Here is a 24,916-nt window from a genome sequence, read left to right as displayed (position 1 = left end):
TACATGATTTCAAAGTCATATTCCTGGAGACGAAGAATCCAGCGGCCAAGACGCCCTGACCAGTTCTTGAGTGTGGAAAGCCAGCATAAGGCGTGGTGATCCGTCACGATGGTAAAATGGCGACCGTGGAGATAAGGGCGAAATTTCTGGACGGACCAAACGACAGCGAGGCACTCCTGCTCGGTGATGGTATAGTTCTTCTCGGCAGGTGTGAGCACGCGGCTGGCATACGCAACGACTCTCTCACGGGAAGAGTTGTCTCGCTGGAGGAGCACAGCACCGATGCCATGGCCGCTAGCATCCGTGTGCAAGAGTGTGGGAGCAGTCTCATCAAAATGACACAGGACAGGTTCAGATGTGAGGGCGCCCTTTAGCTAGCCAAAGGCAGATTCACATTCAGGTGACCACACGAAGGGAGCACCAGAACGAAGTAAGTGGTGTAAAGGTGCAGCTATAGAGGCGAAATCGCGAATAAATCGGCGAAAATAGGAAGCGATGCCGAGGAAACTGCGTAGGTCCTTGGTCTTTTCTGGACGAGGAAAGTGAAACACCGCCGAAATCTTGTCAGGATCAGGTCGAATACCATCCTTGCTTACAATATGACCTACGACCTTGATCATCTTGCTTGCAAAATGACACTTTTTGGTGTTGAGCTGAAGACCAGCACTGGCTATGCACGTGAGAACCTCGTCGAGACGTTGCAGGTGCTGTGCAAATGTCGACGAGAAAATAACGATATCATCCAGATAGCACAAGCAGGTCTTCCACTTCAGGCCACGCAGAACGGTGTCGATCATGCGCTCAAAAGTTGCGGGAGCATTGCAGAGGCCGAAGGGCATGACGTTGAACTCGTAAAGGCCATCTGGGGTTGCAAACGCTGTTTTTTCTTTGTCGGCTTCGTGCATCGGAATTTGCCAGTAACGTGAACGCAGATCAAGACTGGAGAAGTACTCGGCACCTTGCAGGGAATCGAGGGCATCGTGAATGCGAGGCATGGGGTACACATCCTTGCGCGTGATCTTGTTGAGCGCTCGATAATCTACACAGAAACGCACGGAGCCATCTTTTTTTCGGACCAAAACAATGGGAGACGACCAAGGGCTAGCAGAGGGGCGAATTATCTCACGTTGCAGCATGTCGGCGACGTTTTGCTCAATAATTTTGCGCTCAGCTAGAGACACGCGATACGGCCGGCGACGCACGATGGATCTGCCGTCTGTCTGAATCCGATGCGCTGTGACGGTCGTCTGTCCCAATGTCGAAGAATGGGCGTCAAATGAACCTTCATGCTTCTTCAACAAGGCAAGGAGCTGTTGCGTCTGCGAAGGGGTCAAGTCCGAGCTGATTACAGTAGCAAGAGCGGAGGTAGAGGAAGAATGTCCAGCAGGAGGGATTTCAGAGGGAGCAGCCTTGAGGGGAACGACAGAGAGAGGCTCGGAATCAGCGACGCAAGCCAAAGTGGTGCCTTCAGGAAGTAGAATTTTCTCAGGTGTTGTGTTCCTTGCTTCGAGAAGCGCAGATCCATTATCGAACCTAACTAGGCCTGAAACAATGGCTATCCCTTTTGTGAACTAACGCGCACAAGGTAACATTAACACATCGCCATGGTCGATGGCGTCGGACGTGATGGTCAGAATTTGCTGACAGCCTGGAGGTAGCTCGGTATCTTTTGCTGCGAGTAGACGAAGTGGCTGGTGCAGTTCATCGCCGAGCGAATAGTCGGTGTCGGTCATATGTACGACGCCTTGCCCACAACATATAGCAGCGGAAGCAGAGGCAAGGAAATCCCATCCTAGAATGAGCTGGTGGGAGCAGGGCGACAGCACAGCAAATTGTATGTAGTGGACGATGCCATCGATGAATACACGCACTGTACAAAACGCGGAAGGGCGGATTGTTTTCCCTTGAGCTGCAACAAGCGCGGGTCCATCATAAGGCGTCGTAACTTTCCTGAGACGCCTGCACAAATCGGAATGCATAACAGATAAAGTCGCACCGGTGTCCACCACAGCTTCAACGTGCACACCTTCAACAAACACGGACATAATATTACAAGGGCGCGCTGGAGAAATTGTAGTCCTGTCTGTGAATGCAGTTTTTCCTCCGAAAACTGCATTACTTAGTTTTCCGGGCGGCGGTCAGAGGTGAAAGAGGCAGGCCGAAGCGGTGACGAGGAGCGGCGGAAGGGCGAAGGTGATCGGCGTCTGGTGGTACGGTAACCATTCGGCGTCTCGGTCGTTGCGGGCGGAGATGGGGAACGGCGCGGAGGGGAAGCGTAACGATGGCTTTCGTAAGAGGCCCCACAAGAATACGCATCGCGTTCACACAGGTCGTACCCGCGACGCTCATCTTGTTGGCGCTTGCGGCAAAAACGTGATATATGGCCGCGATAACCACAGTAATAACAGGTAGGACGAGACGGTCGCCAAGGGGGGTAGTAAGGGGCGCTCGGTGCGCTGTGAGATAGTGCGGTCAGATGGGGCGATGACGGCTCAATTGGTATTGAGGGGACATTGGCCGGAGGAGCGACACCAACCTGCGTGAATGTGGGTAGAGGCAACGTGGGACGTACACTAGTCGGAGGCACGGCAGCAACCTGCGCGTATGTTGGTACAGTGCGAGGGGCCGGAGGGTCCACATTCGCAGAGCAGGTCATTGACGCAAGTTCCTCTCTGATGACGTCGCGCAACGCTGCACCAGAAGGCTGAGCAGGAATCATCAACGAAGATGACAAGCCAAATGATTGAAGTTCTTCGCATATGATCGCCCGGATCATCATGCGCAAGTCGGGGTCTGCCGCAGAACGGTGTTCGCTGAAGTCCGGCTGCAAGCGTACGGACTCGAGCTCGTCGAGGCGCTGGCACGTCAAGACGATGTCAGCGACGGTAGCCGGGTTCTTGACGGCGAGCGCGTTGAAGGCCACAGTCCCAATACCTTTAAGAACGCGGCGTATCCTGTCTGACTCAGCCATGGCAACATTGACAGGGCGACAGAGTGCAAGCACATCCTCGATGTACGATGTGTAGGACTCGCCGGAGTGTTGTTTGCGAGCATCCAGAGTTTTCTTCGCAAGGACGGAGCGAACCGCCGGCGTGCCGAAAACTTGCCGTAGCTGCTGCTTGAAGTTCGTCCAATCGGTGAAATCAACCTCATGGTTGAAAACCCAGGTCTTCGCCACACCGGTCAGGTAGAACGAGACATGGCGGAGCTTGTGGGGATCATCCCACCGATTAGCAGAGCTTACGCGCTCGTAATCATCCAGCCAGTCCTCAGCATCTTCACCACGAAGACCAGCGAACAGATGGGGATCGCGCTGGTGGCCGCTGATGATCACAGAAGGTGCGGCTTGTGGAGGCGAGATGGTTAGGGTAGAAGCGCCAGGCTGCTCGTCCTGCGACATGCTGACGGACAGTGGGCACAAGCGGCGACCCGAACGAAGCTCCAGGGAGTACGCCTGGGGCGTAGAGGACGGGGAACCAAGAAGCACCTCCACCACTTGTGACGTCACAGTAAGGTCGGACCTTTATTGAGCCCGAGAGACGACACGGCGAAGAAGGGCGGCGTCCACAAGCAGCCTGAACAGCCTTCGGCAGTCCACGCTGATGATGATGCGCCCGCACGCGCGATGAAGATGAGGGGCACACGCATGATGATGATAATGTACAGATGATGAAGAAGTGCACAATAAATGCGCACAATATAATTAAATATATTGTATGTGTATTTATAGTGTGTTAAGAAATTCTTCACATACTCACATTTTGAACAAATAACTCTTTAATTGAGAAATAAGAGAAAAAAATAAGAGGAGTAACAACGTGCGTTACGACTACTTCCATCGCGGGTCGCCCTCCTTTTTTTTCCCCATGTTGCCAGCCTCGCATTTCGATTCCGCTAACAAGTGTTCACAGTCGAAATTAAAAAAAAAAAAAAAACGTTGAAGTGAGAAAAAATGCTTATGAGGTAGCCGCCGCTGGCGCTTCTAATGCGCTTGTCGTCCTATGGTCAGGATTTGCAGAAATAAAGCGAAAGTGTGAATGTAAAGCCGTGCACGTCCGCGCTGATGCAGTAAGCTTTCAGCCACAATAAAATTTTTAGTGAAACGTTGAGGCAACTCTAAAGAAACCGCAAATAATGTGGGCAACAGAACTCTGGTGATGACACTTTGGCGAGAAATGGGGGGGGGGGGGGCGGGCAGGCTTTGGATTTCCGGGGGGGGGGGGGGCGGGGGCTCGAGCCCCAGAGCCCCCCCGTAGTAGGCGCCTATGCATAAAACCCAGAAAGCTTGCAAGCAATCATTGACAGCAAGTCCTCAATCCTTATTCCCCTATGCGCGGCAACGCTGACAGACGCCATGGGAAATACTGGTCCGTATATTTAACCATAGAGTCGCGGGGAACAAAAACCCCTGACATGTTGCGTGCAGTACATTTAGGATAATCTTAAGAAAGAGAATGCGACAAAAAAATCTGATCAATTACCTGCAGTGGCTTCTAGTACGCGGTATATGCGTAGAAAAATCTAAAGAATCCGCGCTACGTATGAACAAAGCATGCGGTCGCGCACAAGAACAGCAACATCGGCAAATACGCGACAAACACAACCAAAATAGGTATTAGAATGGACGTAAATAGCACTAGTAAATATAGAATAGCGCTAAACAGGAGCAGTCGTACGTATAAAAGGACGACGTTAAGGACTTGCGAGGACGTAGCAGTACCAGGCCTCGCGGACGAGCTGCAGCCGAAAATCGCGTCCCACAATCGCAGCTAACGGGATGGGTACTAAATGTTGTGGCTGCTGTTGCCTCAAAACATGGCTCGTACCCACGAGGGGGATTGGCCACACAGATTGTCAAGTGCAAACAAGAAATCGACCCACGAGCCAACAAAAACAGAAAGACGCGTGCATGTGACATTGTCCTTTAGTGATGCCACTTCTGTGCGTTGCTGGAGCCGATTTCGTGTGGACTGTTCTGGAGAACCGCGCAGCACTGCAAACTTCGCCCTAGTTGTTTCCCCGATACATAGATGGCGACGGTTGCAACGAGCCGCCATTTTTTTTTACATATGGGCTTGAATGGGTGCTTCGCTACCAGCTGTGATGCTGTGGACAGCTCGGGAGAACGCGCAGCACGTGAAGCGAACGCTCTCGTGATCTCGTTCCAAGAATTCGACGTGGTGCAAGGTGGTACACCGACGGCGTCAGCGCGTCGAAAGGTAAGCTTGGCCGTATGCGTATATTTGCCGAATCGTGAAAGCTTTGCCAGCTTACAGTTTGGTGCCTCGTCGCACGCTCCATTATATGCCGTGGTTAATTCTTCCTATTTTCACTCATGTTTTATTCCTCGTGTCACGTTTTAGCATAGCTATTGGCCATTAACGTTTTTCGCGCATGACTCGTCCTTCGTCATCCATGATAACTGCGCATGGCAAGAAGAAGACCCGGAAAAAGAAGACAGGAGAAGCGCTGTCCTCTTTTCGCGTCATTTCGTTTTGCCGTGCACTGCTATCATGGACACGTTCCAACTCGACCGAGTCGCAATCATTTTAAATTTCAGTCGAGGTCTTTTACGCTGACGGCACGGGAATAATTTCTACTGGGGATGAAAGCATATTAAAGATAGATCTAGATAAAGCGTTGACCTCTTGGTACGCTTGAAATTTCTTTTCGAGCGCACGATCGCATTTATTGGAACAAAATTGAAAGTTTGTCGCTACTGCTTTTTGAGATATCGCGTGCATGCAGTTGCGCCTTAACTGGGGTGTTTTGAGTGGCCTTTGCAGCGGACAGCAGACAGTTGTCCAGCAACCTTGGGCTCTGCCCCCCCTCTCCCCTTTCCGTAGTGAGGATATAAAAAACGGGCGCTAGCTGAGCCGACGCTAGCTGCGCCTCAATGAGACTGGTCTCCCTTGTTTGGTGTGCGTTCCTAACTTGTAGGGCTTAGGCCTAGCGTCGGCTAGAACCTCCACGATATCATTAATAAAGATTACATAGAAAAGCGGGCCTAACACAGATCCTTAGGGCACGCCGGACGGTATTGGACTTCACTTTGTTAAAGGGGTTGAGACATCAAATTTGTGGGTTGCGAATCCTTTGGTGGTCTCTCGCGATAGCTCGCGCCGATGCGCCTTGCGTTTGCCGCACCTCACCAGCGATTGCAACTTGAATCTGCAAGACGCGAGCCCACTTAACTGAATATTTTCGCTTTCGTAGACAGCGTTTCGTATATTTGTGAGCCAGCCAGAGCACCGATATTTGTCTGGAGAAGATAGCGGGGTTAGCGCCATATAGTTAATATAACCTACTCTTGAGGAAAAGCTCTCCATAGCGCCCATGTATTGAAATCGGGAACCGCAAGAGCGCCGCCATGTTTCTACTCTGTGCAGGTGCGCAGGCGCAGGCGACGAGAAGCGATTAAGACGAGGCGCGCAATCAATACGATCCCGAGCCTCCGTCCGTATGGTAGCGCCATATAGTTAAGGCGCCTGCAAACGCAGCCTTTCAGACGCCATAAAGGTTACATCAAAAGTATTTGAATAGGAATCTCATCTTTCCGAAAAATATATGGAATTAACTTCAAATGTTGTCCGTGCCTACGTGATATGTGTAAGTGCTTGCTTTTTCGTAATATTTGGAATATTTTTAGTGTTACAAAAATGAGTCATAGCAACATGGCGGCACCTATGGGGTTGCCACTTTTTTCGCCCAGCTTTTCCTCAGCAGTCAGCATAGAGTTAATGGGCCTCTTCGATTATCAGTCCCTCACAGTTCCAGACTGCTTGGCACTGCTGTGCCGCATTCGATTTTTCACGGACAGCTTCCGAAGCTCCGCCCACTAGTCCGAGAGTTGTCAGAAATGCGTTCATTTTTTTCACGAACGGGAAGTTCCGGACTGCCCCCGGACTGTTGGAGCTGTCAGCATATGTATGTATGTTTGCTCAGACAAGCGCAAGTAGCTAGAAGACGGCGGCTGTCTTAAAAACATGCGCGCGGTGTTTGACGCCATGTTGTGAAAGATGCCGTGTGCTTCTGCGTACTTCGCGCTCTAGACGGTAACTTCTGTACATTGAGGTATCACTTCTGTTATATCGGTGGGTTAATAAGATGTGCATGTAATCCCCAAAAGCATGGGGAAGCTCTAAAAACAAAGTGCATGCTGTTTGTTCTCAATTCAAGAAATGAAAACGTGACCTTCCTTTTCTCTTCTAATAACAATTTGTACATTAACATTAACAAGTAGAGTTTTGAAAAATTTCACCGCCCATGCAGCGCGTACAGATTCTGAACCAGCGAACCTGGTATGTGCGGCCCCGGTGTGAGCCACACGGGATTTCCTTCGTTTCTTCTTTCTTTCTTTCTTTCTTTCTTCCTTTCTTGTCCCTGGCTCATACCCACACATCCAATGCGGGTCACGCGCCACATGTGATTTTATTAGCGTTATTCGGGATGTTACCGACGAGCATGTGACGTTATTGATGTCATGACCTTGTCAGTCATGTTAATCATGCATTCATACCCTTCCATGCCAAGTTTGGTATATACCATGTGAACGAGACGCGAGTTTTTTATTGGTTTTTGATAAGTTTAATTCCACCGGAGCGTTTCTGTGGTCGGACCACGAGTGCTTCAGCCTAGGCATATACAGCTTCGTTGTAAAAATATTGTATTATTCTAAGCTCATTTGCTGCTTGTCTTAGTGCTTCGTAATTCCGCCTAGCCTCCACGAAAATCTCCACAACCTGACAGGCGACTGTGCTGAAAAACATGCTTTCGGAGCTTGTGTAACGAGTATTGCTGACAAGCTGGCCCGTCATTAATGTTAGTCGTCAGGGTCGTCATCGCCACATAGACAGCCATATATTTCTCGCTTCGCAGCCAGACGTCAACACCCGGCTCCAGTTTCGTGACTCTCCACGCGCCTGTGAGCAGTCGCCCTGTTCCGGCGTCCGGAGTGCAAAAGCTGCACCGGAAGGAATCAAGGTCATGGCATCTGTCACATCAGGTACCTATATCTCGAAAAAAAAAAAGACAAACAAGAAACGGTTTCCTTCTTTACAGCTAAACTATTAGTGCTACTAGAAGTGCCCTACAACGTTATACGCATGTTTTTTTTTCATGCTGTCATGAAAAAAACTACATCGTTTGCCTATTTTCTCACGATCCCTTAGAACGCGTAGTTATATAGCGAGGTACACCCAGAAGCATCTGCTCGCTGCGGCAAAGCTAAGGAAACGACGGACCATGTTTTATTAGAATGTGAAGATACCCAGCTGTCGGTTTAGATTCATCTCGCCTCCTTGAAGCCCTTGGGTACAGGGATATTGGGGGGGGGGGGGCAGCAATGTTAACATGTTCGCAATAGAGATGAGTAAGAGGCGATTGGAGGTTTGTTGGGAGAAGTAGGAAGACTACAAACAACTGAGGCGTACAAAAACAAGGTTCCCAATAGTGGTTCAGAAACTTTGATGCTGGGAATACTTTTGTGTGTGTGTGTGTTCCCTTTTTCTCATAAATATAGGTAGGACATTAGATAAAATAAGAACAACAGCGTGGTGACGCCAACCACCACCCCGTTTCAAAGGGGACGCACATGTATGATCCATCCATCAACCCACCCTAAAACACCTCTATTCCAGAAAGTAGCCACACTTGCCTTTGCGCGCGCGCTTTTATCCTCAATCATCCACGGATTTCACCCTCCCACGGGCCGGCGCGCAGCGCACAGCACCCTTTTTAGGCCAGCGGCCCCCGCGGAAGAATCAATACGTGCACTCGTCGTTCCAGCCGTTTGAAGCGTTACTGTGGAATTCATCGCCTAATGACACTAGTACGAGTATGGCAAACTTCCGATAGGTTGTCCTGGCTAATATTTTCAAAAAAATACTACGAGTTAAACTAGCGGAAGCGCTCTAAAAATAGCTGTCGAGTAGTAGGTCACAGGCTTGCTTCCATGGCCGCGCCGCTTTCACCATCCGGAGCGCGGCGGAGTACGGTATGCGGGAAATTTAAGTAGCGCAGACAATTCATGCTCTCATTTCATATGCGTGGCTTTAAAAAATTATCCGCGTATATCTATTTACTTGCATTATTCTATAAGAGCGGCGCACGTGTACGGCTGTTTTACAGCGAAGCGTTCTACCTCTAGCCCTCGTATACATCCACCGCATGCGTCCCCAGATGGGGTAACCTGGGCGGCTTGCGTCCGTATCGTGGACAGAAAAGGACACGATACAATTGGACAGGAATCGAGACGATTGTGCAAGCGGCCTGCGCTTCTGTGGTTATAACGTCACGTATGGGAGAGGGGCAAAGAGTGTGGTGACATCGCTGTAGCATTGGAGACGGATAGGGAGAGAGGGGAAGAGTGGGAATAATGTATATAAGTGCGAATAAAACAAGGACACGGAGAAACAAATACCACAGACATAAACCAACGACATGAACCAACTAGCCCTCATCAAGCCCTTACGGAAGAGTGTGGCGACGGCGCCTGTGTACGTGGCCTGCGCTTTTATGGTTAGAACGTTACGCGCGTAGGTGGCGCCGGCGCGGCTGCAGCAGTGGTTGGGGCAGATGCTTTGGAGGTGCGGTGACCGCGGCGGAGCTTGTGTAGGCGTAGTATGGTGCCGTATGAAAAATTTGCTCTGGCTAAACACCAATGACCTGCGGAGCAGTGGAGGTTTGGTTTGGCTTTCTGTTAGCTCTATCTTGCGATTACCTTGCTTTTATCTTGGCTTTTACTCTATCTTTAAGTTGACTTTTCTCTGAGCTTGTAACTAGTTCCTTTTCTAAGTTTTTGACATGCAGTGCAAGTCCTTTGGCAATTGAGATTGGCGATACCTATTCACTGCACTCATAGGCGGCACCTTTCCCTGCAGTAGACAAGCCTTGCAAGTAGAGTTCATCGATGTCACCCTCATCCGGGAAGATCTTCTCGGATGTTTCATCCAACCTCGTTCCGCACAGCACTAATCTTGTAAAGCGTCTTACTAAACCATAGTATGTCACAAACCTTAAGCTGTGGCCAAATTCTAAGTCGAGAAACTCACGTTTAAATCGTCCGTTAGCACCGTCAGTCCCATCTTGCAAAAGTTCCCGAGCACCTGCAACCCAGGATCGTCCAGTCTCCTCCGTTTCCTGGCGCTCAGAATTTCTTCAGGATGTTCTGCGTAGTATCTCGATGCAGTCAATCGACTGCATTCACGAGCCTCTGGATCTTCATTTCTTCGCCGGCGCGTACTCGCGGCACCTCTCAATCTAACCACAGGATCTTGTTCTCTCCTGCGATGCCTGGATTCAGCTTTCCTAGCTCTCGCAATAGGATCAGATTGCTCTCGCCGCATCCGCTCACGAGTCGCTTCACGATGGCGCTCCATTAGAGCGGCTTCCGCCTTGGGAGCCCTAATGGTAGTCTTCGCCATTGCTCAGAGAAGCAAGCGATGAGCCACGTCACTTCTTTTCCACAGCGAGAAAGACGATACCCGCCGAAACCACCGCGCGGCTTAGCACGAGCGCCCACGTATACACCACCACTCGTTTCCCTCCTCCTCCTTCCACCTCGCATCAGCTGTGTTGCGCTATGCCATCAGACTCTCTATACTTGGCTATGCTCTGCTTTCACTCTCTCCCAACTCACGCTCTCCCAGCTTGTCGATGCTGCGCACGACAACGAGACCAACCTAGGGAGGCTTTAACAGCTCCGCTGTAAAAATTCACCGACGTTAACGATATTCCCTAATGCGAAATTAGACCGTAGCGCGCTATACGTGTTTTCATTTCGTGATACTATATTGGCTGACACGGACCATGTCTCCTGCAGCGCGTTCCGAACGGAGCGAAATGTGGCCGGCCTGTCTCGCTAATCGGGAGATCGCGAGAGGCAACGCGTGGGTGCGATTCACAGCAGCCGCCGCAGACAGACCTCATCTCAGGTAGTGCTTTGTTTCCACACAGACGACGCGCGATACTCTGGCGCGATTTCGTAGTTATTCTCGCCGCACAGCCCGTCTTGCGCGGCACTACGCTTTTCTTCTCGCGTTTTCGTTCCAGCACTGACGAGAGCGGCCATTCGTTGCGGTGAAGTCATGCCACCAGTGTCAGTAGCGACAATACTCAAGGGAGCGTAACATCGAGCCTTATGCCCCAACCAGACGTACGCGTGGGAACACGTCCGCACGCGCCGCGTTCATTCGACGTCGCGTCGCACCCGACGGAGGAAGAGGGCGCGCACTCAAACTACAGTGCCTCATTTAGTATCAAAACCACGCACGAGCTGCCGCGCCTGCCGCGCGTTTCGTCGCCCGGCGCAGTGTCGCTAGGCTGCCATGTTCAAGGCAGCCTAGCCTTCGCTCAACGGCCCCGTTAAGCAATGTATTAAACAGGGCAATAAAACATTAAGTATTGACTTAAAATTTGTTTTTATATTTTTAAATATATTGCGGGACTCCTAGTGATGAATTCAGCTCAACTGCGACTTAACACGAGTATTGTGAACCTGGTGAAACCTGCAGCAGCATCGGCATAGCATCACTCGCTCGCTACGCCGCTGATCGCTGTGTCAGGTTTCGAACTGCGCTGCAAGCTTTATTCCTGCGGTCTCTGTGCTTCGTTGACTATTGAATCATGGGAGCAGAGTCCCGAAAAAGAAACTTTAGCATGCATTGAAAATGATGATGCTGATGAGGCAGACTCTGACATGCCAACGCGCTAATGTTGAAGAGAACGCGACGTCGGTACCAGCGGCAACCACCACTTCCACCCAGAGTGCCCCTATCATGTTACGGTCCTTACGTTGTTTATATGAGGCCATCCGCAATGGTGGCCGACGTTGTACTTCGGCGAATAATATTTCATTATTATGCAACCACAACAGCTGAAGACTTCCGCAGCTGTCATGATCAACTACCAAAACATACGCGGAACGTCGATCACAACGCACGCAGCTTGCCTGCAATCGGCGCGGAGGGTGGTACCGGTAATCACGCTGGTTCGCCGTCGTCAAATGAGGCGCGTCGCGCTGGTGGCAGCTGCGGGGGCGCGCGTAAGAATCCTAGCAGTGCTAAAACCCCTTGTAGTTGGAAAGTAGCAGCACTCTTTGATTTGAGGAGGTTGACAGCGCCGCAACACCCTCGCCGGCGCTGTCCACCTTTTCTTTTTCTCGCTCCTTTCACGGAGCCAGCGCATCCGCCGCGCCGAATGGCTGCGCCGCGCCATACTACCCTTTCGGGTGACCCTGACGTCACGAAAATGGCGCGAAACTTTCTTTAGTACGTTTTTATTACCTCCCGCCCCCCATGCGCATGCCAAGCGGTGATCGCCCTGCCGCTCCGAAGGTTCGTATCCTAGTTTTTCCGTTTTTCCGTAAGAATCTGAGCTTCGTTCTCTGTGAAAACACCTTGCTGCTGCGCGTTCCAATGCAGCAGCAGGTCAGAGAAAGGGCTAGCAATATTTTCTATTCCCCGAGGAAAACGGAATGTCGTTCGCCGGAAGCAGTGGCTCCATAACATCGGGAGAAAGGATTTCGCGCCTTCTAAGCACGTCGTTCTTTGCGAGGTGAATCTTACAGCTTTCCTTATATTTGTAGGTGAAGCTGCATGGAGATTTTAATGATCTTTGCATAGCCGGTCTCCTTGTTCAGCTCAATACAGAGCACCTATAACTGTGCATATAGTTTTTTTTTTCCAAGTGAGTCGCTTAACTTTTTTGTTGACTCTTCGTGCAGTGACAAAGCTTTTTTGTGTTCTCGCGCGTGCGTTAGTTTTCAAATGTATAAAAGACACGGGGAATGCGGAAGATGGATATTCAAGACGATGAACAACACAAAAAGAAGTTGAGAGCTGGAGCCAACGTTTCGATAAGTGGACTTGCATATGTTGCCTTAAAGAAGACAAGTCCACTTGTCGAAACGTTGGCTCCAGCTCTCACCTTGTTCTCATGTTGCTCATAGTTTTAAATGTATGAAATTTATAAGTTGATGCCTGTAAGTCAAATTTTGTAACATTGTGTGCGTACGTGTATGTATGTGTGTGTGTATGTGTGTGCGCGTGTGCATTTATGTGTATGTATGTTTCTGTTTGTGCGTGTGTGAGTAACTGTGCGCGCCAAGGAGAAATACTTCGTAGTTAACGGGGTACTTTTCTTCTAACCACCCATCGGTCCGCTCCGCAACATTCGGCGCCGCCTAGATCATTCTGTTGTTCCGCGCCGTCAGATATGAAATACTGGTAGCGATTTTCATCGTGTGAAAAAGCGCGAATAAGTATTATTTTGTTGAATTAAACCAAACAATCGTCTCCTTTCCTCCATATAGACATATGAAGTGAGTTGGTTAAGCGAAAGTATAAAAATAAGTCAATTACCAACCGCTCAATGATATCTTGGCAGCCACCGTGAAGTAAAAAGCCATACGCACGGAGGCGAAGTTACGTATCGGGCATGTATTATTAGCGCATGCTCATAAAGTACAAGCCACCCGCTTCTGATAATCTCCTTCAGTTCTGATAAACTTGACATCTTTAAGTCTAAGTGTTTTATCAAGTGCCATAGTCTCAGAAGTTTCCGTGTGAGCAATCAGCCCCCTTTTTTTGAGAGAGAGAGAGAGACTTAGGGTACTCCCAGAGGTGATGTAATGCAATTTCTCGTCGGTTCATGGTGACGGAATGCCGGCGCGTGTGTAAAGTTATATGTTGGCTGTTTCGCAAACACAGCACGTATTTTGCACAGTGGAATTGGTACAAAGGTTTTGGCCCACTCTTTTTGGCGAATTCAAAGTATACTATCACATTTCTTCTTGGTTACCTTCTCTGAGCCTTTTAGTAGCCAGGATTGCATGTGAACTAAATTTGCGTTTATACTCTACGCTCCTTATGTTATATGCACCCAATACACATCCGCGTTACGGACAACCCAAGTGGCGACGTAGAGACAAACAGCTCCGCCACTGCTTGGTGCTCACTTTTTTCGAAGCGCTTCCACTTGTCTTTATCGAAGCGTCCTGAAAAAAAAGTCACAACGTTCTATCGGAAGCGTACTTTCGTCATGACAGCTTCACAAAGGTTAAATTCCCATACAACGCTTCAAAAGGCCGAGTAAACAAGCGCGCGCATTGATGCTAATGCGGCTACAGCGAGCCACTGGAATGTGTAGCGTGCCGTGCGCACCGCGCCGGCCCGGGGAGGGGAGAAATCCGAGGAGAATTGAGGAGGAAACCCCACGCGCGGCAGAGAGTGTCGCTACTCTCAAGATCAAGGGGTCTAAAGGGATACAGACACCAAATCTGAAAATTTTACGTAAATGCTATAAATGAATCCTCAGTGTGTGATTACACCGAAAAGAAGTAGTCACTTAGCTCATTTTTGAGCCGATGGCTTTATTTTTTGGCGTTTTTTAGAGCGCGCGCATCGCCGCCTGACCCGCGGTAGTTGGAAGGCGTGACCTCACGACACCTTCGTCGGATAGCCAACCGGCCGGCCGCGGTTATTAGAAGCGCGCCGACGCCGCCATCGCGAGCATGGATTCGAGTTCTGGTGCCTCTACCAGCGATGAGTTTACGTCTGAAGACGAGAACCATTCGAACTTGGCAAGAAATATTACCGCTTACGGTTACGAGCCTTCCGCGTCAAGCGACTAAAGAGAGCAGGCGGCCGTGAAAGTGCCGGTCAGGTTTTCGCGAACCGTAGCGCGAAGATTTCGCTCTGCACCAAACACTTGTGCAAGAATTATTTGTCGTTTCCTCTGTAAACTTGCTTTTTCAAGAGCGCCACAGGCGAGGCAGCTGCGGGGTACTTCAGCACTGCATGGATGACCGAATAGTAGTTTATGCCGTCGGCGTGAGCAACTGCTGTGAGGTGTCAGTACCTCCGAGACTTTCACGTCCACTTCGCCAGCCGCCCGACAGATGGCAGCACCTGTCTGGCGTTCTCCCCAGTTTTTTCCGCGTTTAGCCTGTGGAGAAGCCGAGCTGTGTGTGTGTCTTTCTTTATTCTATGGTGTGTGTGTGTGTGCCCCGCTGCCATGTAGGATTGATCTGGTGAGTCGTGCTCCGCGCGCTAGCCTTGTAGTTTACTATTTGTTACCAACATTTTTAAAGGCATTACTGCCTTCGCGCCCAGCCTCGGGCATCTCGCCCCAGCCTCGCCCTCACATTGCACAAGAAGGCTGCAAGTGAACGAAAAAAATACGGACACTTTTTCGCCTCCTCTTTTCAAACGCACTGCTAATCATTTCCGCCTTGCGTTTTCGTGAGAAGGCCGATGGCACAGCGTCAGGCTTTAGGAGTTCCCTTTTGAGCGGCATGCCGAGGCATTTCAGCACAGCCGGGCTGGTCACATAATCATCGTCAACGAAATGGTCCGCGCAAATGAAGTCATTTTTTAGAAGTCTCCAGGCTGGACGTGATGGCTGACAGGCAGGTATCGAAAGTTTACGCACCTTTTCTTCTCTGGGAAACATGTGCGACGGCGTGTCACGACCGACGATGCTGTTATAACAGCAATGTCTGGGCATTTCTTTCCGCCGCGACGAACGCGTCAATACCGAGCGACGACCGCGGGAAGGCGCATGTAAGACGCACCACGTGCGTGGAGCGCCGACGGTGATGTTTCAGACGGACCTCGTGCGAAGATCGCCGAAAGGCGTTAAAGAAACGCTGCAAGGGACCCACACCCCAAAAACACTGCGACGGCTGAGGCCGACCTTGGCCACGCGAGCGCGCGCGGGTTGTTGTTATGACGTCAAATTTCAGCTTCTGCCGGCGGCCGCTTGGAGGCAAGGTGCAACAGAACATCGAAAAAAATTGAGGTTTCTCGTTCTTTTTTTCAAAGCATCTTGTTGTATTCGTCATTTTCAACAGTTCAACTTTTAGTCCGATGCAAAAAACCACCTGCCAACTTTTGTGACCGTATCCCTTTAAGGATTATTTCTTTCTACGTGTTCTTTACGTTTGCTGTCGACGTCGCGCGAACGTATCCTCGAGTATTATCGACAAAGTACGTGGGATACATTGTTATACTCCCCTCAGAAATCAGGTTACTTGTACCGAGCTCAAATTTGACTGACGTTCGTCGTGTTTCGCAGGTCTTCCGCGAGATTGAGCCACAATTAGGGGACTTCTAGCGTAACTTCTACTATGGCCGCGAATGTTCCGAGATCGATTTTCTTCCATCGTTATGACGGTTCGATTCAACTTCGCGCATTTTTACGGTGATTGTTACAGTGCTTTTGACGGTGCGCTGGTGCACGAACAATTTACCAGCCCACTTACGCAGTGATCTAGTGTTGCATCCGCTGTTCTGTCTTGTTCGGACAATAAGCTGGGCTCTCATTAGCATTTCGTATACTTGACCGACTTCCAGCCTAATGGTTGCGGCAATCCGGCGAAGGTTTTCGTGTCACGGGTCCAGAGTTTCACTACCGGTCTATCCTTTTCCTTCATACTCATACTGAGTTGCGCTAAAGCAGGACAAGAGGAGCGAACACTGCGGGGGTGCGCATTCAGCCAGATGCAGTTGTGCTCGCCCTCACGCATATTTAAAAGGTCTCCTTTCGTTTGACGAGCAAACAGCTCGCCCATATTTTCTCACGTTCCGTTCAACATTTCACACGTTTCGCCCTTCGTCATTGACTGGGACGCCGCCCTTATCGGAGAGATAGGGCACTAGGCGCGGCGAATGAGATTTTTAAAAAATGGCCTCGGTCACTCAGAAGCACCTGTTCTATCGTGCATCAACTCGCACGTCAGTCCCCGTCGCGCATGTCGAGCGTGAAGTCGAAGTCATGCGCTGCGTATTATCGCTCGGGGCAAGACGCGCCTGCATGCCGTATCCTCAATTTCAATTGTTTTCGTCGTCGATTCTACAGCAGAAGTCTTGTCTAACAAGATTATACGCGAGTACAAAAGAACTCTAATGTAATGATAAATGTATTAATAGCGGTGGTAGTTAACTTATCAGTTATATTCGATTTTAGCAGTGGACGTTAACTAATGCTACACTGTAAAAACAATTTCTTCAGTTTACGGTGAAAGTTGAAGGTAAAACGTTGCCGGACACTTTTCCGTAAATGAAAAACAGCGTTTCCGTCAAACGGATAGTCTGTAAAAATTTTTTCCCTTGAATGGAAAACGAAGAGTTCCGTCAAATGGAAAACGGTGATTTCCGTCGAATGGAAAACGGAGAGTTCCGTCGAATGGAAAACGGTGATTTCCGTCGAATAGAAAATGGTTATTTCCGTAGTTGTGATCACAGAATTGTCTGTATTTTCCAAATACAAAACGGTGAGCTCCGTAGAACGGAAATTCTGTAAATTGAGCACCGTACTTTCCTAATTAAAAACGGACAGACCGTAGTGAGGAAAGGTATACACATAAAACACACAAAAAGAACAGAAAGGAAGACAGAAACACCTTTTTTTTGTTCTTCTTGTGTCCATGTCTTCTATGCTTGCGTGCCTGTACCATGAATCCGTACGAACTTGTTCAGCTTTATCTTGCTTCGTATCAACAGGTGCAAAATTTGTTTTGTAAATGATGATGCGGGTGTATATCTCCAGCAAATGAGAAAATTGTTGGTTTCATTGAAATAAGTTATACCAAGTTGTACATTACAACATGGCTAACTCACATCAGATATAGCTTGAAATGGGGCAGAAATCAATGCACATAAGTGGACATACACCACACTGAAAATGCTGTGTGTGCACGTTTCCTCCTTGTGTAACTGTCTTCTACACCGCTTCATCTTCGTGTCAGTGTTGCCATGTTGCATTTGAGTTCTGTACATGACGTGTAGAAAGCATACATACAAATTCGTGCCCAAAAAGCAACAAGCCACCTGAATCTGAACGAAACTGCGTGTTTATTGTGCTTTACTGAAAAAAACTTGCAAGATAAGACACTAGAAATGGGCTGACTAGAAGGATTGGTTGAGAATCGGAATGACTGGTTGCTTGCAGATGCCTCCTGCCTTTGCCTGAAAAGAAAAAAAAAACAATCAATTAAGACTCTCTATTAGTAGTAAAATCTCGTTACAAGAAACACACGGTTATGAGAGACATTTCAAAATGGTTTGGTTGGTTTTCCTATGTTCGCCATGTTAACAACATTGCATACAAGAGACATGGTTATAAGAGACACTCGGTTCACGGCCGCTGGATCAAAAAAAGGTGCGGCCTGCCGCGTCGGACGCGTCGCAATGGGAGCGAATGTGACAGCCGTAGTTGCATTGTCGGCCGCTTGGCTGGGACGAACGGCGCTAGTCATCGGCGATGGAACGCGCCGTCGGCTGGCATGCGCGACGGCGTTCCAAGCGCGTTCCTGACGCATTTGCTATGCCGATGCCAGACAACAGCCCCTGACGTGTGGCGCCGCGGCGGATCACAGCGTTTTCGATGCATGCGGCGGGCCGCACCTTTTTTTATCCAGCGGCCGTGCTCGGTTACTAAGGACAACTTTTTTTATGTCCCTAGAGCAAATTCTACACTATTTATAAGAGACACAACCCAGACACGCTCACGTAATGCGGCTAACTTAGTACTAACCGGTATGCGCTGCAATTTTCAGTCCCTTGGCTCTATTTTGTTTCGTTCCGCAGCCGGCTGTCATTCCTCGTATGGTTGAGACTACCAATTTCACTGAATTTTCTGCCATTATGCTTCTATAATCGTCGCGCTCCCACACCGACTCTGTGACAGAGTACCATTGAGTTGGATTTCTGTCACAGCGTATACGGTGCTGGTCGCTTTGTATGCCGGTAATCAAACTCCGGAGCCATAGCCATGTTTCCATGAGACAGCTCTGTTCGCATCAAAGATGAGTTTAAACACACTTTGGTGCTCATGTATAATAAAGTGGTCTAGTCCGACTCCTCAGTGTTTTTAGAATTTTGGTTACAAGAGACATGTTTCCCAAGTCCCTTGGGTGCCTCTTGTAACAAAGTTTACTGTACCACCATCATCACCGTTTTTAGTCAGATACATCAACAATAAATGTTTTCCAAGTCACAAATGTAACTACCAGTGCTCTAAAAAAATGTCATACTCTGCCTTGTTGGTATATGTTCCTAGCCTTATAACATGAAAAACTTCAGATGAAATCTACCCAAGTTATTTGATGGCTCACTTGGAACAGGCAAAACTCTCACGTGCACATTGACAGTCAGAGTTTACATTTTCTGCCTATAGGTAGAGCTACCACGACCCCCACCATACTGCGGACCATGGCTTTCAACTTTCACTGCTCTAATAGAAAACCTTGCAGATTCCACTGTTTCCCAAAACAATGAAGCACTCTTAAAACGAGCTCAAACCACTCATGTTGTACAATTCCGATGCAAAACAACCAAGCCAGAGTACTGTCCAGATGACCAGCTTATAAATTAGCAACAATATGAAGAAAGCATGCCTTGCAATACAACATGTGTGCCTTTCAGCCTCTTTCAGATTTGGTTGGTTTTTGTCATGAAAGTATCAATGCGCAATATACTTTTTACTTAAGCAATGATAATTGAAAGTTATGGTCGTCAGTGCGTCAACATACTATCTCCACCCCCTTAAAAGTTATAATTATAGACACACCACCCAAGGTCAATCCACATAAGTCACTGTGTTCCCCCAAAAATTTGCCATTTTGTCAGTCTGTGCTTTTCGAAGTAACCTGTAGCACTTTCGCGACGTAAATGAACCTGCAACAAGTACACATGGACCCCATATGTGGCAGCTACAGGCAGTACTGCTTATTCTGTCCATTCCTTGACTGGCAACCCCAGAACCAAACAAATAATGCAACATGTCGTTCCAGACAGCATTACTTGGGTGACGTGCTTAATTTGGGAATTCCGCCTCTCCTAAAGAAATTTTAAAGTAAAGCTCAAACTAAAGCAATGTCCAAATATGAGCGCTTCTCGTGGATTTTGAGAGTCAACGAGAGCAGAGCTATTTGCCCAAATGTTTGCGACTTCAATGGCAACAGGATGGCCAAATTTCGTGCTGTTAATAGATGCAGAGAAAAACACACTGAACTTAAAACATGTGCAATGATGTGTTTTCAAAGTTTTACTTTATATCGTAGCAGGGATACTCCGTGGTAATTAGTTGGAATTCATGCTATTTGCCTGCAGTCTGTGCCAAAATATTCTTAGAGCCATAGCCACAACACTTTTTCTTTGGGATTAATCAAAATACGGATTTAGCAGAATCCAGAAAAAAATGCTTCCGACTGAACAGGTGCTTCTATATTTTATTTTCAAAGACAATTCTTTTTCTTGCGAAACTAACAATGAGGGTAGCTATAGGGGCTTGTTTGTATGGCATCTTCCATTTTATTGCAGCGCAAGGCTGAACAACAGGTACAACAGAAAGGCACATTTGACATGCACACAGTGTTAACTTCCAACATCAGATTTATTTCCTGTTCTCGTCACTATATATACCCTCAAAACGTCATACAACACGTGTGAAGGCACGGTAAACATGAACTAAAGAAAACCAGGAACCACACGCATGCAGTTTTTTTAGCCACACAGATTGACACATGTACACATTTAACGTGAACAAAGATAATCAAGCTCTTTCGAGGATAACGAAATTGAAGGCTTACTGATGCATGCGTCACCAAATGTTGATATGTTTCTAGTGTCTATAGTTCAGCGCATTATCTTGCACCTGCTTCTATTCATGATGACTGCTTTTTTGAATCTAGGTTTGAACTTATCTTTGGCAATGAAGGGCAAGAAAACCGTCAGCAGCCAGGGTATTTAATTTGTTATTGTGTTCTCATAGCCTGTCATTTATACATCTAACAGTTTGGCCAATGTAGGACCCTCCACACCCAAGAGGAATGCGGTATACAACACACGCGATATAATCAATGAATTTGCTTTTATGTTCCTTCTCACATGCAGTATCCAAAATTCTTTCTGGCCTTGACTTCCCACACAGGCTCATTAATTTAGTAGGCGTCGAAAAAACAACATTGATGTCACTCCTTCCAGCAATCTTTAATCTGTGGGAGAAACTATGTATGTAGGGCATGGCAGCAATCTTTTTCTTTATATCGGTACTTGTACCATATACCTGCTCAGAACCTTTTTGCTGTGCCTTTTTAAGCAGTCCTGCTGCGACTGACATGAGCACGTGGCTCGGGTAAACAAAGCCGCTTAAACGTGAGACTTGCCGTTCGAAGCAATCGTGCATTAGGTGCAGGATAGCCATGTGACGGGAAGTTTGGATTCCTTCACATTAATTTTGTGCTCACCGATAACAAAACCTGCTGGGGTTAAGAACCTAGAGCAAGTAAGCCACTTTTACCATTTCATTCCGTGCATACAAACTTGAAGAGGGGGAATCATGAAGGTGTGTTTCAGTGAAGCGCTCAAGAAGCCAAGCCGGCAACTAATGCACAATAGCTTCAGATGGCAAGTCTCACGTTTAAGCGGTGCTGGTTACCCGAGCCAAGTGAAAAAAGGTTCCGAGCAAGTGAATGGTACAAACACCGACATAAAGAAAAGAAAGGTTGCTGTCATCCCCTACATACATAGTTTCTCCCACAGAATAAAGATTGCTGGAAGGTCTGATATCAACATAGTTTTTTCAGCTCCTGATAAATTGGGAAGCCTGTGTAGGAAGACAAAGCCAGAAAGAATTGCGGATACTGCATGCGAAAATGAACATAAAAACAAATTCATTGATTGCATCACGTGTGTTTTATACGACATTCCTTTGAGTGTGGACGGTCCTACATTGGTCAAACTGGTAGATGTATAAATGACAGGCTACGAGAACACAATAACAAAGTAAATACCTGGCTGCTGATGGTTTTCTTGCCCTTCATTGCCAAAGATGCAAGCACAAACCTAGATTAAAGAAAACAGTTATCATGAGTAGAAGCAGGTGGAAGATGATGCGATCTTTGTTCGCGTTAAACGTCTACATGTCTGTCAATCTATGTGGCTAAAAAACTGCATGCGTGTGGTTCCCGTTTTTTTTTTAGTTCATGTTTACCGAGCTTTTACACGTGTTCTATGACGTTTTCAGGGTATATATAGTGATGAGAACTGGAAACAAATCTGTTGTTGAACGTTAACGCTGGCTGTGCGTCAAATTTGCCTTTCTGTTGTCCTTGTCGTTCAGCTTGCGCTACAACAAAATAGAAGATATCATTGATTTCATTGTCGTCAGGCTCGGGCACAAAATAAAATTTGTTCACCAAAATTAAGTGGTCACCAGGCATGTCTAGTTGAATTTATCTGAACACGCTCTACTGTCGGTGGTGAAGATGTTGCCAGTTTAAAGGGCTGCAAGAAGGCACTAGTTATGTTTTCTAGGGCAAGAAGGCAACAGAGTATGTTACCTAAGGCAAGTAGTCACAGGAATCCTGGATCAGTAGAAGAAAAATTAGAAAATAATAATTGGTTGGAACATATATGTCACACACTTCTGAGTCACCAAGCGCTTGTCTTTGTCTCCCTTTCTTGTGCCTGTGTATTTTTATTGCGCTAAGTTACTTGTTCATTATGCACTATGATGATGAACTTGTTTTGGAAAACTTCAAATGTGTACGTGACGTTTGACTCCCTTTTGCATGTAAGTAAACATTATGAACTTGTCGCTGTGAACAGTCATCTCCATTTGCAGTACACTTGTGATATAGGGTTAACAATTATTTGAAGGTTTGTGCATTAAGGCAGGAGAGCAGCACTTGCTGGATGGCTCATCAATTAATTTGCAGAAAAGTGCAGCAGTGTGCAACGATTGCATCACTAATGACCTTGAAAATCTTGTTAGTTATTCATTTGTAAACACCTGTTGTCAAACAGCCTGCTGACTAAAGGTCTGAACACGTTATACAGAATTATAGCAGGTACTACTACACGAAAGAAAACCTGTAATAGAACCTACCAAATACCGTATCAGTGTAGTGGCAGGTCAAATGGCTCCTCAATGCTTGTGTCCTTCCTGGGAGAAGGAAAGTAATGTTAAGCTTACACTGACAGCACCAAACCACACAAACGTAACTGCCACAGGACATGAGGAGTTGTAACTAGATACAGTCAACCTGCTTAACCATCTCATAGACATTCAACGACAGAATATACCTTCATGGAGCCTCTAATCTATGAATTCTTGCTGTAATACAACATGCTAGCAGACAGAATTAAAATTACATGCATGGAAATTCTCAGAAAAACTATATTTCCTAGCTACCACAGTCCACTCCTTGTGAAGTACAAGTGACGGTCTAAGCTACAATCAGAAGGTGGAAAATTCAGGATCCTTTCTAGTAAACAACTAACCATATCTCTACCTGTACTCAGCAATACAAAGGTGAATCACAAGTACTATACTGATAAAGAAAAGTTCAGAACTGCTGCTAAGTGAGTGCTATAAATAAATGATTTCGAATTGATCTTCATGTAAGACTAGGCGTGTTAACTTTCTTTACATTACATGAAAGACTGGTCAGAAAAATATTGCATTCAGTCAATATTGTGATTTGGCAAAACAGTAGTAAGAGGCTAAGGTGGAGACCCTCAGGTGGTATGTTGCGATGTTTCGAGAAATTGTTTCAAGGAGCCTCTTTCCTTAACCCTTTCACATGCCAATTAGTTGTGTTGATTGAAAACTTAGCTTCACCACATTTCTTACATCTTCATATTCATAAAATGCTTGCAGAAGTACAATAGATTAGGAGTTTTCAGTTTTAGTGAATTTGTCAAGTTTATGGAATGTGCACTCCATACAAAAACTCAGTGCAAGTACATCAGATTTGCAAAACATCAACTATTTCATGTCTACCAGGCTTGAATAGCACCTATCCAGCCATTCGAAAATTATGACTGGTGCAACACACTGTGAAAAACGATGAAAGAAGTGACATACATACAATTACACCACCAAGCAAAGTACCCAACCATCTACCTTCGTACTTCCTTTACTAAAACAATTTGCCTGTGTAATTCAAACATGCAGCACTATTTCAATTAGAAGAGTTTGAAGATGTACGGGACACATTTTAAATATCCTTACTTTAATCAATGGCATTGCTATTAATGCACTATCTGGGTGTATTGAATTGTGTGCATAGTGTCGGAAAGGATTAATCATATTCATGTAATCTTTACTGAAACTCAAGGCATAATACTTATATTTGTTTAGTTTTGTGATGAGACAACACGACAGATGTGGGAGTTAAAAAAGCATCTTTATAAAATGCTGTAGAAAGCAAGTTGAAGCAATTTTCTACAACCTCTCGCAATACGAGCTATTTCCCATGAGTGTTCTAACAGTTCCTTGTAACATGATGCACTGTTTTCACAGACATAGCTTGAATCTTTGTATCTCAAGTTTTGGAAGCAACTTATGAATTGCTATAACAAGCAGATTTGAAGCCCTACCCAGACTGCACAGCCACTTTAACACCACGTGTAATGATTATGTCATCCATATGGCACAGTTTCCGATTATATTCAAAAGCATGAATCTTATAATTGTAAGTTATGTAAGAGTGGAACTATCGATTACTTGGGGACAGCACGAAAAGACGGGAGAAGGCTAGACAATAAATGCAGGCAAAGAATTTTGTTTACAGACGAATAAAATATATATACTAGGTGTCCTGCGTAGTTGCAGCTGCTGGATAGCGGGATAATGTAAACAACAACCGCACAGTGATGAACTGCTGTTCTGCCTTGTGTAACTTTGCGGCACTCACAGGCTCGGTCCGAGTCACCCTTTTCGCACAAGTACCCGATTGCTCGACGTGAAAAATAAAAAGGAAAGTCCAGATTCCCAACAGTCTCTTTGACACTATGACTGACCTTGTGAATATGATTATAACAGTGGCCACCACACTTTAAGGAAATGTTAGACATGGGTTACAAAGCTCTCTCCACTGGTGATGGCCTCGATTTCTTGAGGACAC

The 24,916-nt window shown here is 47.1% G+C and overlaps 1 long non-coding RNA gene across 1 annotated transcript; it reads right to left on the bottom strand.

The window, feature by feature from the left end:
* Positions 1–17,838: 17,838 nt before the first annotated feature.
* On the bottom strand, positions 17,839–22,951 carry LOC125942288 (uncharacterized). The gene is made up of 2 exons (XR_007464967.1): positions 22,894–22,951; positions 17,839–17,969 (listed from the first exon to the last, which is right to left on the bottom strand). It is a non-coding gene; the product is annotated as an uncharacterized LOC125942288 (long non-coding RNA).
* Between the last annotated feature and the right edge of the window lie 1,965 nt (positions 22,952–24,916).

Source organism: Dermacentor silvarum, chromosome 1, assembly GCF_013339745.2.
Source record: "Dermacentor silvarum isolate Dsil-2018 chromosome 1, BIME_Dsil_1.4, whole genome shotgun sequence".
Classification (NCBI taxonomy): Eukaryota; Metazoa; Arthropoda; class Arachnida; order Ixodida; family Ixodidae; genus Dermacentor; species Dermacentor silvarum.
This window is presented reverse-complemented; position numbering and strand designations above follow the sequence as displayed.